Source organism: Lithobates pipiens, unplaced genomic scaffold (genome assembly GCF_037356315.1).
Source record: "Lithobates pipiens isolate NorthernLeopardFrog02 unplaced genomic scaffold, aLitPip1_a1.2 Scaffold_16, whole genome shotgun sequence".
NCBI lineage: Eukaryota > Metazoa > Chordata > Amphibia > Anura > Ranidae > Lithobates > Lithobates pipiens.
The window spans coordinates 79,536,266-79,548,552 of record NW_027507748.1 but is presented as its reverse complement, the minus strand read 5'-3'; the positions used below and the strand labels follow the sequence as shown (position 1 = coordinate 79,548,552).

Here is a 12,287-nt window from a genome sequence, read left to right as displayed (position 1 = left end):
GCTGATGTCAGTCTGGAGAGGAGGAGGAGAGGAAGATGAGGGGAGGAGGAAAGGAGGCGAGAGCCAGAGAGATGTGGCGCGTCATGTGACTGCTGATCAGCGCTCACAGATACAGTATATGCAGCTTTTTTTTTATACAGCGCACACACAGGGTGGCATATCATTATAAGGCAGAGTAGATTATATACAATAAATCATGTTATTACAGCAGCAGGGTGGCAGACCTTGACACAGGAGCCAAGAGGCAGGGAGGGGAGGGGGGAGGAGGACACAAGAGCAGAGAGGAGAGACAGCAGGGCTGCGGATCACAGAGGCATGCAAGCTGACCACGGTTTGGGGGCTCAGCAGCCGTGATTACCGTGGTCAGTTTTCACAGGGTTGGGCAGAAACTGGCAGGATCAGCCAGGTTTTTTAGGTGTTACAGGGGTCCAAATGACACGGGATAAGCATTGTGTCATATAACATTCTTTAAAGGAGCAGGATCAATATTTTTTGGGTTAACATGCGCTTTAATGCTGCTAGAACTGGATAGAGAGGAGGATAGTTCATCTGAAAGTTTCTTGTTGGGCAGAATGGACACTTCCTTTATACATTTTCCTACTTGGGACTAATATAATGCAAAACAAAATGTTGCCCAGGCAAATATAACAAGAAAAATAAGCAGGTGTCCCAGGTTTATTGTTGTGCTGCTTCCAAGTCAAAGCTACCTGATAAATGTTCTAGCATGATTTCCTGTTGAGGAAACTGGTTAACCCAGGTGGCTAACTGTGTGCTGGGTAACTGGTCTCCTCCTCAGAGCCCTCACTAGTTCTGTAGGGCATGCCTTTGAGACATAACCCTGCTTAATGTGATTGTAGCCGTATTAGTGCAATTGCGACAGAGAAAATTGAGTACTGTCCGTGATACTTTTTTTATTTGCAACATACAATTTTTCAGGACAAGCTTCAAACATAACCCTACAGATGCCTCCTACTTGCCCTGGGTAGAGCCAAGTATTAAGGATCTTCCCCTTATAGGATGAGGGCAAGAAAAAAATGGTTCTTTAGAAGGGTACATGGTTTGGGCTAAATAATCTGATTTTTTCTGGACAGAAGCTTTGAATTATACTGCTTTGTGTTATTGTATTTTTTAATAGTTGTTTTATTAGTGATTTTATACAATTTCTGTGGCTATTCTGCACAGCTCTTACAATAAATATCCCTTTTTGCATATGGAGTTTAAAGCATTTGCTATCCCAACACTTCATATTCCTGATATGTAGCAAGTACTTGTAGGAGAAAATCTCCTGCTCTCTTTGCATTGCTTCCTTTGTGTGAAATCCCTGGTATTCCTGTCAGTCCCTCTGCTTTCCTATAAAAAAAACTGACCACACTAGGCAGGAGAACACACAGTGGTCAGTTATCTAGCAGTGCTGGGAACTCAATGTGCTCTCTTCCAATGATCAGACATGCCCTGACACTCCCTCACTGCACAGCCATTCACTGGGAAACTCATTGTGCTGCTGCTTCTCCTTCCCCCAGCTCTTATGCAGCTGAGAACAGAGGAAATGTGATCACTTATAAAAAAGGGGAAAAAAGGGTAACTATAATTTTTTTTTTATATATCTATACAAAAATGTTTTGCTTATCATTTCTATTTTAACCACTTCAGCCCTGGTTTACCCCCCTTCATGACCAGGCCATTTTTTGCAATATGGCACTGAGTCACTTTAACTGACAATTGCGCGGTCGTGCCCAAATAAAATTGATGTTCTTTATTCCCCACAAATAGAGATTTATTTTGGTGGTATTTGATCACCTCTGCAGTTTTTATTTTTTGCGCTATAAACAAAAAGACTGACAATTTTGAAAAACTAATTTTTTTTTACTTTATGCCAAAAAAAAAAAAATTTAAATCGAATTTCCTTAATCAGTTTAGGCCAATATGTATTCTGCTACATATTTTTGGTTAAAAAAAATCCCAATAAGCGTATATTGATTGGTTTGCGCAAAAGTTATACCGTACAAACTATGGGATATATTTATTGATTTTTTTTTTTTTTACTAATAATGGCGGCGAACAGTGATTTTTTTTAGCGGGACTGCGACATTGTAGCAGACAAATCAGACACCCAACTGACACTTTTGAAACTTTTTGGGGATCAGTGATACTAATGCAGTGATCAATGCAAAAAAATGCACTGTCACTGTACTAACAGCACTTGCAGGGAAGTGGTTAACATCGGGGGCGATTAAAGGGTTAACTGTGCTCCTAGGGAGTGCTTGCTAACTGTGTGGGGGGGATGCTTTGACTGGTGGAAGACAGAGATTCATGTTTCTGCTTAACAAAAACACAAGATCTCCATCTCCCACTCTTGTTTACATAGGCAAACCACCATTCTGCCTCTCCTGAGAACGATTGGCAGGTCCCGGCTGACATTGGGTCCACCAGACCCGCTGATTGGCTCCCACTGTCTCCAATCACAGTGGTAGTTGGTCTCCAGCAGTGGGCGCTCCAGACCCAGTGCAGGAAATCATGTACAAATACGTGATTTTGTGCAGGAGGGCCACCCTCCTGCCCTATCTGTATGGGGCGGTCCATAAGAGGTTAAACTGAATGGGTTGTTTTACAAGATGAGTGTTTACGATCACTTTAAACTTCTTTCCTTCCATATTCAAGAGGTGCCCTTGGGTCTTTATTGTTTTAAAATGAAACTTTAATCAAACCATTTTCTTTGCTTTGGATGGTATGGAAAGGGTTAGATCATCTGTCAGGATTTATGCCGTCCATGTCCCCATTGTTGGAGATGTCCCTTTATTTCCTGTTCTCATGTCAATATTGGTATTTCCTCTCACTTTCTGTCCCAGCTATGACAGTCATCAGGACATGATGTAAGAAGAATACATTTGATGAGTATAGCCACAAGTAAGCACACCTACAACTAGACATAGGAAAGTGAATAATTATTGTGGGCTGTTGGCGCTACCTCAGGCTGGTGTTCAATCCGAACCTGCCTTAACCGTTTATTATCCCTAAAGGCTATGTGTATATATATATCCTTAATCCAACCAAATGTGACTATACACCACTTCTATTAATTACCACATATAAATTCACTGGTTTCAAAAGAGCTGAAAAACAAAAGCCATACCCAAACCACAAAAAATCAGATACTAAATAATATTCACACTATTCTGTGATGGTGAAAAAAATCCCTATATATATGGGAAGTATAACATCTATACTTCCACTGTACGTGTACAATCCTTGTGCTAATTGTTAAATTATTATACTATAAAGGCCCCCAAGCCTTAATAGCTAAATTTATGTGTACCACCAAAACCTAAAAATTGCAACCTTATTCAAAACCAAAAAAATCCTTATAAACAAAAAAAACAAAAAACAAAAAACAGAAAATGTGAAAAAATAAATGTGAACATATACAAAATCATATATATAGAGTCCAAAGATAGTCTTTCTTCAAGTATTCCCAGAAGTACAATTATTCTGCTTCAAGTGACAGAAAGGTGACTTTTGTGATTATGCCTGTTTACTGGTGACTTCCGTGCTTTTCCCCCTCAAGGGTCCCCACTCACCGAATCCACGCACCCCCTAGGGGGTTACACGCCTGTAATCTGTGTTCCACTTTATTGAGGATCCCACTGCTTGGCTCTGTCTTCAACAGGTCCTCTCCAGGGTTTTTTAAAAGAGATGGGAGAAAAAACTCCTTTGTCCGCCAGTAGTTCCTCAAAATGAAAAAAATCCACTCATGGTGTAGTATTTTGGTTTACTAAATACTTAAGTTGGGGGGAAGGGGAGCAGGCTACAAAAAAATTTTTTTACTTAAAAAAAGAAAAATTTTCTTTATAAGTATGTATATATGGTGGGAGACTGGTAACCACTTAAAACATGCTTTATTGCAGGAAAATTATTACAAAAAATATATAATTAAAAAGCTTTTCCATATGCCACAGAGATTTCTGCACAACACTTTGTACAAAAAAGTCTTTTTAGAATTTCCACAACATTGCAATCTATAACAGTTGCACTGCAAAAAAATTCTTTATCCTTATATATGTATAGCAGTCATACACTTCAGAAGATATAAAAAATCAAAAAATTCAAAAAGACTGGCAATAATAAAAATAGAAATAAAAATAAAAAATAAAAATATAAAAAATATATATAAAAAAAATTTTTGTATAAGAAAGCAACAATACAGTCCTACTTTATATACTTATGTATAGCAGCGCTGTACTCCGTCATATGAGGCCTATACCCCTAAGTATACACCCTCCTTCTATGGTTGGGGAGCTCTGATCTCTCTTTAGGGGGTACCGTTTTCCAGGCTCTATAAGGCTACTCATATGCTGAGATTAGTATTGTTTAGCTTTTAGATGTTGGGCATCTTTGCACAAATATAAGCAGAAAAAATGCAAAGGCCACAATGCAAAAACAGCACTCCGGTTTGCGAAAATCCCTCTGAGCGAGCGGCGTGCGTTCCAGCTGCGCTCCAACGGGTCAGGCGCACCGGAAGTGACGTGGTGTGCGTAATGACGCTGTACGCGTTTCGTCATAGACGTCCTCAGCAGCGATACTACACACACTCACAACCACGTATTTGAAGATGCCTGTACCTCCCATTGCCAGACGCCAACCAATAGCTGGACTAGGGTGGGGTTACAGGTTTGTTTACATCTACGTTCCTCATTATACCTAACGGGCCAGTTTCTATATACCTAATATTTATACTCATAAACCCCACCGATCGTAAAATCGGGGCACAACGGGTGGTAGTAAATACTATCTCACTGTTCCTTGTCGGAGAGAAACAACCCGGAAAGAGAAAAAACCCGGTGCGCCTGACCCGTTGGAGCGCAGCTGGAACGCACGCCGCTCGCTCAGAGGGATTTTCGCAAACCGGAGTGCTGTTTTTGCATTGTGGCCTTTGCATTTTTTCTGCTTATATTTGTGCAAAGATGCCCAACATCTAAAAGCTAAACAATACTAATCTCAGCATATGAGTAGCCTTATAGAGCCTGGAAAACGGTACCCCCTAAAGAGAGATCAGAGCTCCCCAACCATAGAAGGAGGGTGTATACTTAGGGGTATAGGCCTCATATGACGGAGTACAGCGCTGCTATACATAAGTATATAAAGTAGGACTGTATTGTTGCTTTCTTATACAAAAATTTTTTTTATATATATTTTTTATATTTTTATTTTTTATTTTTATTTCTATTTTTATTATTGCCAGTCTTTTTGAATTTTTTGATTTTTTATATCTTCTGAAGTGTATGACTGCTATACATATATAAGGATAAAGAATTTTTTTGCAGTGCAACTGTTATAGATTGCAATGTTGTGGAAATTCTAAAAAGACTTTTTTGTACAAAGTGTTGTGCAGAAATCTCTGTGGCATATGGAAAAGCTTTTTAATTATATATTTTTTGTAATAATTTTCCTGCAATAAAGCATGTTTTAAGTGGTTACCAGTCTCCCACCATATATACATACTTATAAAGAAAATTTTTCTTTTTTTAAGTAAAAAAATTTTTTTGTAGCCTGCTCCCCTTCCCCCCAACTTAAGTATTTAGTAAACCAAAATACTACACCATGAGTGGATTTTTTTCATTTTGAGGAACTACTGGCGGACAAAGGAGTTTTTTCTCCCATCTCTTTTAAAAAACCCTGGAGAGGACCTGTTGAAGACAGAGCCAAGCAGTGGGATCCTCAATAAAGTGGAACACAGATTACAGGCGTGTAACCCCCTAGGGGGTGCGTGGATTCGGTGAGTGGGGACCCTTGAGGGGGAAAAGCACGGAAGTCACCAGTAAACAGGCATAATCACAAAAGTCACCTTTCTGTCACTTGAAGCAGAATAATTGTACTTCTGGGAATACTTGAAGAAAGACTATCTTTGGACTCTATATATATGATTTTGTATATGTTCACATTTATTTTTTCACATTTTCTGTTTTTTGTTTTTTGTTTTTTTTGTTTATAAGGATTTTTTTGGTTTTGAATAAGGTTGCAATTTTTAGGTTTTGGTGGTACACATAAATTTAGCTATTAAGGCTTGGGGGCCTTTATAGTATAATAATTTAACAATTAGCACAAGGATTGTACACGTACAGTGGAAGTATAGATGTTATACTTCCCATATATATAGGGATTTTTTTCACCATCACAGAATAGTGTGAATATTATTTAGTATCTGATTTTTTGTGGTTTGGGTATGGCTTTTGTTTTTCAGCTCTTTTGAAACCAGTGAATTTATATGTGGTAATTAATAGAAGTGGTGTATAGTCACATTTGGTTGGATTAAGGATATATATATACACATAGCCTTTAGGGATAATAAACGGTTAAGGCAGGTTCGGATTGAACACCAGCCTGAGGTAGCGCCAACAGCCCACAATAATTATTCAATTTCCAAACCCAGGTTGTTGAATGCAGCCTTTGGTTTTCAGGGAGGCAGCAACCTCATGAAAACAAATTACAATTTTTTGCGAAATTAACTATTAAGAGAAAAAGAATCTGGGGGTACATAAACATTTATATATATCACTGTTCGATTGCAGCCTATTCCATAAGCGCGGCTTTTTTTGCATAATTGTTAGACATAGGAAAGTACCATCATCCAAAATGATATTCTGAAACAAGGGCAGGGGTAAGAGTGTGAGGGTAGCTGCTGAAGCTATCCACACAAATGCTCGAGCCTCCTCCTTCCCCCCTCTTCCTTCCCTTTCTTCCCCCTTCCCTCTCCTCCCTCCATTCCTTCATTCCTTCCTTTCTCCCCTTGCTCTTTCACCTATTCCCCTCTTCCCTCACCCCTTTCCTTCACCCTGTCAACCCCCCCTCCCCGGAGCACAATTCTTGCTATATACGGGTAATAGCCGTTTTTTACAAGTTAACCCTTATTTTAACATAGACTTTAATTCCACACAATCCCCCTGGTCTGCCGTTGGGTTGTTTGTTGAGTGGCCACTGGCCAGGTCTTGTACCTGGCATTTGACTTGTTGGGTAAGCAACTTTCCATTGTTCTTGCTGAATTGTATGTATTTATTTGATGTTGTCTTATATTCCTACTATATGTTCCTGTGGGCAGCACAGTGGTGTAGTGGTTAGCACTTTCACCTGGCAGCAATAGGGTCGCTGGTTCAAATCCCAACCACAACACCATCTGCCTGGAGTTTGCATGTTCTCCCTGTGTGGGTTTCCTCTGGGTACTCCGGTTTCCTCCCACACTCCAAAAGACATGCTGGTAGGTTAATTAGACCTTGTTTAAAAAAATTGGCCTTAATATGTGTATGTGTTTGTAAGCGTGTCAGGACCTTACAGGGTAGAAGACCACACAAAGCCACAGATGGACTCGCCCTGAGGTGATTCAGTTTGCATAGGTAGTACTATACAAGTCACTCACACACTGTGCTCCATCTGACCACTTGTCTTATAGATTACACCTCCTGACAAAGCAGTGTTTGAACACTTCACCAACAGATACTTCTAGGGCAGTGATGGCGAGCCTTGGCACTCCAGATGTTTTGGAACTACATTTCCCATGATGCTCAACCCCACTGCAGAGGCCTTGAGCATCATGGGAAATGTAGTTCCAAAACATCAGGAGTGCCAATGTTCGCCATCACTGTTCTAGGGGATACCTCTGAGTATTTGTAAATGGTTTATGCAATCATTTTAATGTGATTTCTGTATGTTATTCTCTTCTTGTTTATATGTAATAAATTATTATTTTTTTATCTAAAGAATTATACTTGTATTTATCAGTACCGGGATAGTCCACCATTAATCTCGGGGGCTCGAGCATTGGTGCGGCTAGCTTCAGCAGCTACCCTCACGCTCTTACCCCTGCCCTTGTTTCCCTATGAAGTAAGAAGAAAATGAAGACAGACAATAATAAAACTCTGACAGAGGTACTAACCTTGCCTTGATCTATAACCAGAAAAGTAGAAAAGAAACATGACTAAATTTCTGTGATATTCAATCGCTAAAATGAAAATTCCTTCTTTGACCCGCTGCTTTAGAAATAGCTGTTTGTGTCCCAGAGAAACTAGGACTTGTTACAGACTAATTAAACTGCACGCCAAATATAATTTGAAAATATATTTTACCATTAACATGGCAAAAGTTTTCATTAACATTTCAAAGGTATTCAAAAAAAAATATTCCAGCAAAGTTTTCCTAATTACCAGAGGGTGAGGGCTCATCTAAGAGGTACGCAGGCTCTGAAAATAAGTAGTTAACCCATGCTAAGCCAGATATGTTCAGCCATTTCTTTTTTCCAGCAGTAAAATTTATGCAAACTAACATCTCACTCTGCAGAAAGGGAATTTGTCTGGGAGCTCTGACATGTCACTAATCCTGATCCAGTGCAGCTCTTGAAGATAATACCACCCAGACGCACATAATCTCAGGTATAAAAAAAATATATGTTTGATTCAAATAGAATGTCCACTATTTTTTCTAGTTAATAAGCAGTAAGTCTGCTTGACATTTACTCTAAAACTGTAATATGTCAGATTTGAGGCTTAGAGATTACACACTGACAGATTTTAGAAGCATTTAGCTATATGACTTTACATGATGTACTGTATTATTTATATAAGTAGGCAATTTCTTTAAAAAAATAAAAAATCAGGATTATCAGCTGTTTGGCAGAAACAAAATTATTGGCATCATTTTATTTTGTTGTAAAAGCATGTGTGCTTAAATAAACTGCTAAAAAAATTAAATAATAAAGCAATCAGTGCAGTCATTAGCTTTAAAATTATTGGATTGTATGTGAGCTGTTTTACAATGAACATGTGGATTTTACCATGAGGTTTGTCTTCATTTCCATAGAAGATTTAAAGCCCAACACCGCCCTCCCACCCTCCAGTCCTGCCCGGTCTTCAATGGATTCCCCCAGCAAATAATATTATTTGTGTTGATTATAAAAAAATGATTTATTTACCTTTTTTTTTTTTCATTTGTCACCTTGGCTTTCAATTACACTTTTTCTCTGCTCACCAACCTACCACTGATCTGTCTTCAATGGTGCTTCATCAATGTAATGACATTATTACATTATTACTGTTCTCTACATCATGTGAGTCCAAGGGCAGAATGATGACTACCCACATTGGGTGGTCCCATGTTACACTGCATGTTACACTGAATTCACAGGAAGTGGGTTGAATGACATTGAACTGATGGTGGGCCTGCGGGAGACAGCTTTGTAACATTTTTTAGCTGCCGGGGGACTATTTTTTTTACAATGTCCCCTAAAATTGTTATGTGTAACACCTACATAAAACAGAATTCAATGATTTGAAAATTTCATAAACCCATATTTCAATCACAATAGAAAATAGAAAACTTATCAAATGTTTAAACTGGGAAAATGTACCATCTAAAAAAAAAACGAAAAACTTTGAAATTGATGGCAGCAACATGTCTCATAAAAGTTGGGGCCAGGGCATATTTACTATTGTGTAGCAACCCATCTTCTTTTAACAATGCTCTGTAAATGTCTGAACTGAGGAGACCAGTGGCTGGAGTTTTGGCAGAGGAAAGTTGTCCTATTCTTGCCTGATATAGGATTCTAACTGCTTAGTACTGAGTCTTTTTCTTCATATTTTTTCTCAAGATGCACCAAATATTTTCAGTTGATGAAAGGTCTGGACTGCAGGAAGGCCAGTTAAGCACCTGGACTCTTCTACGAAGCTATGCCATACATGCAGTATGCGGTTTAGCATTGTACTGTTAAAATATGCAGGGCCTTCTCTGAAAAAGACATTGGGGGTTATATGCGAAAGGCAAATCCCCTTTGCACTGCAAGTGCAAGCTACAAGTGCAAAGTCCACTGAAAGTGCACTTGGAAGTGCAGTCGCTGTAGATAAGAGGGGAACATGCAAGGAAGATAAAAAAACAGCATTTTACCTTGCACATGATTAGATGATAAAATTAGCAGAGCTTCCCCCCATTTCAGATCTACCCCTCAGATTTACAGCGACTGCGCTTCCAAGTTCACTTTCAGTGCAATTTCAAGTGCACGTTGCACTTGTAGTGCAAAGTGGATTTGCCTTTCGTAAATAACCCTGACTGTTTCGATTTGTCCCTATGCGGCTCTAAAACCCTTGATATAGCTTTCAGCATTGATGGAACACTGCCCATCACATATGCACTAATGCACCCTCATACCATCAGAGATACAGGCTTTTGAACAAAGCGCTGATAACAACCTGGAAGTTCCCTCTCCTCTTTAGTCCAGAGGGCATGACATCTACAATTGACAAAAAGAATGTCGATTTTTAATTCATCTGACGACAGAACACTTTTTTCCACTTTGAAACAAACCCTTTTGAATGAGCTTTGGCCTAGAGAAGACAGTGACTATGATGATAATGTGAACTGGGCACCCCAAAGACTGTGAGAGAACCAGGCATACACTAGCTTTAATCGCAGCCATAGCTTTAATTTGTCAGGGTTTGCTTATCATCTCCATGTCTGCTAACAATAAACATCCAGAATGCAATCACTTTCCTCTGAGGGTATTTTTGGCTATCTCGTCCTGAAGAATCCAAACTTCAGTGTATTTCATAACTTCTGACATAATAGCCGTACCGCCAGGAAAATAACATATTTACCCATATCAATAATTTAGCAGCATTTTAGGCCAAAAGTTTCAGCTTCTGGAACATGTGATGTGAATGCGAACTGGGAAGCAGCGACCATTTTGTTGGTTAGAAACTCTGGTTGTTTCCATATGCATGGCTTTTATTAAGAGCATATGAGTTTTAGTCTTTTACTCAAATAAAATTTCATTTATTGGATGTCTGCGTGATGAATATTCTTCTTTTCATATCTGAGAGTATCATTGCTGTGGTCAGGACCCTCTATTGGCTTTCCTGGTGGTCGTTGGTGGAGTTTACTTTAGAACTGACATCCATATCTGTATACTGGGATCAGCATACTCTGCTTTGGATGAATGAATCCCCTTGTAGCTGAGGATCACAGGGATTATTATCAGGGTATCCACTGTGCATACATCTTTATTTTAGGGTAAGATTCAGTATGATAGAGTGTTGGTGACAACTATCTCGATCTACGAATATACACTCCAGAATCATCATTTTGATTTCTTATGAACTTTTATTTGATCTATATGTATTTTTACTTAGTTAAGAGCCTCACCATTTTTTCAATCACTTTTATTATATCCAGTACCATGCTAGCTGCTAAATGTTAAATTTATAGCTCAAGCGCAATAGATTTGTATTTTAAATCCCTGTATATGCCTGTCTTTGGTGACAATGTGTATTACAGGCATTTATTTAAAGTCATACTTTTATTGCGAATAGTGTAAATGTTTGATATTTTATGGTAAAAGTATTTGGTGCCAGTGACTGATTTGGGATAAGAAGGGTTAATTGCTAAGTTGATCAAACCTGGCAAAAATTACTCTAAAAAATGTGATTGTGGTCCACGAGCTGGAAAATATTTGTGTAGGGTAAGGCTGAGAATGTCAGTGACATCACAGTGTGAGTTTAATCAGCCATTTGTCACAAGTTGGTGAATATGGCTGGGGGCTGACACTGCATCCCTCGCAGCAGCATTTCTGGATTATGTTCAGAAATGGTTTCTTCTTTGTGTGAAAGAGTTTTAACTTGCATTTTTGGATGGCATGGTGAACTGTTTTCACAGACAGTGATTTTTGGAAGTATTCCTGAGCCCATGCAGTGATGTCTATCACAGAATCATGCTTGTATTTAATGCAATGCCGTCTTGGGGTCTAAAGATCCTGGGCATCCACTATTGCATTTTGGCCCTGTCCCTTGCGCGCAGAGATTTCTCCAGATTTTCTGTATCCTTTGATAATATTATGTACTGTAGATGATGTATTTAAAGTCTTTGTAATTTTATGTTGAGGAACATTATTCAGAAATTGTTTGACAATTTTTAGACACAGCCTTTTACTAATTGCTGAACCTCTGCCCATTCTTACTTCTGAGACATTCTCAGTTTTTAACATACTCTTTTTATACCCAATCAAGTTACTGACCGGTTGCCAAATAACCTAATTTGTTGCAATATGTCCTTCCAGATTTTCCTAGTTAGTACCACTTACTAAACTTAGCATAAACTAAACTTCGCTTTATGTTGCCCGGTCTCAATTTTTTGGAGACGTGTTTCTGCCATCAAATTTAAAAATTGCCTTATCTTCTTTTTAAAATGGTACATTTTCTGAGTTTAAACATTTGATATGTTTTCTCTTTTTTATTGTAAATAAATTATGGGTTTATGAG

General features: G+C 38.6%; 1 protein-coding gene across 1 annotated transcript in view; it reads right to left on the bottom strand.

Annotated features, from left to right (window-relative positions):
- TMPRSS15 (transmembrane serine protease 15) overlaps positions 1-12,287 on the bottom strand; it is a 619,275-nt gene that overhangs the window by 118,123 nt on the left and 488,865 nt on the right. The window lies entirely within an intron of this gene.